Source organism: Propithecus coquereli, unplaced genomic scaffold (genome assembly GCF_000956105.1).
Source record: "Propithecus coquereli isolate 6110/MARCELLA unplaced genomic scaffold, Pcoq_1.0 Scaffold103, whole genome shotgun sequence".
NCBI classification, from domain to species: domain Eukaryota; kingdom Metazoa; phylum Chordata; class Mammalia; order Primates; family Indriidae; genus Propithecus; species Propithecus coquereli.
Genome location: NW_012134192.1, coordinates 2629607 through 2630721, shown reverse-complemented (window position 1 = coordinate 2630721; position 1115 = coordinate 2629607). Strand labels below are relative to the sequence as shown.

Here is a 1115-nt window from a genome sequence, read left to right as displayed (position 1 = left end):
TGAATGGACAGAAGCATACATTAATTATGAATTTGTTTTAATACAAGGAATATAATTTACATAATGATGGTATAATATAAAGTGGAATATTCCTACGTGTATGCATATATGAAATTAAGTGTATTTTTTAATAATTTTTATTTCAAAATATTAGAGGGTACTAGTGTTCTTATTACATGGATGAATTGTGTAAGGCTGAAGTCAGGGCTTTTAGTGTGCCCATCACCAGGATAGCATACTTTGTACCTGATAGGTAAGAGTTTATCCCTCAACCTCCTCCCACCCTACCTCCTTCTTAGTTTCTAATGTCCTTTATATCCCTTTATGACCATATGTGCCCATCATTTAGCTCCCACTTATTAATGAGAACATGTAGCGTTTGTTTTTCCATTCCTGAGATACTTCACTTAGGATAATCGTCTCCAGTTCCATCCAAGTTGTTATGTCATTCCTATTTATGGCTGAGTAGTACTCCATGGAGTGTGTGTGTGTGTGTGTGTGTGTGTATACACACACATGCACACCACATTTTCTTTATCTACTCCTGAATTGAAGGACACTTAGGTTGATTCCATATCTTTGCAATTGTGATTTGTGCTGTGATAAACATTTAGGTACAGGTGTCTTTTTGATATAATGACTTCTTTTCCTTTGAGTAGATAACGAGTAGTGGGATTGCTGGATTGAATGGTAGGTCTACTTTTAGTTATTTGAGGAATCTCCATACTGTTTTCCATAGATGTTGTACTAATTTACAGTCCCACCAACAGTGTATAAGTGTTCCTTTTTCACTGCATCCATGCCAAGATCTGTTGTTGTTTGATTTTTTTAGTAATGTCCATTCTAACAGGGGTAAGGTGGTATCTCATTGTGGTTGTAATTTGCATTTCCCTGATGATTAGTGATGTTGAACATTTTTTCATATGTTTATTGGCCATTTGTGTATCTTCTTTTGAAAAGACTCTGTTCATGTCTTTTGCCCACTTTTTAATGGGTTTATTTGTTTTTTTTCTTGCTGATTTGTTTGAGTTCTTTGCAGATTCTAGATATTAGCCCTTTGTTGGATGTTTATTAATAGTTTGCAAATATATTCTCCCATTCTGTAGGTTGTCTAT

General features: G+C 34.6%; 1 protein-coding gene across 1 annotated transcript in view; it reads left to right on the top strand.

Annotated features, from left to right (window-relative positions):
- LOC105810214 (dnaJ homolog subfamily C member 1-like) overlaps window positions 1-1115 on the top strand; it is a 181348-nt gene that overhangs the window by 70954 nt on the left and 109279 nt on the right. The gene's annotated exons all lie outside the window — the stretch shown is intronic.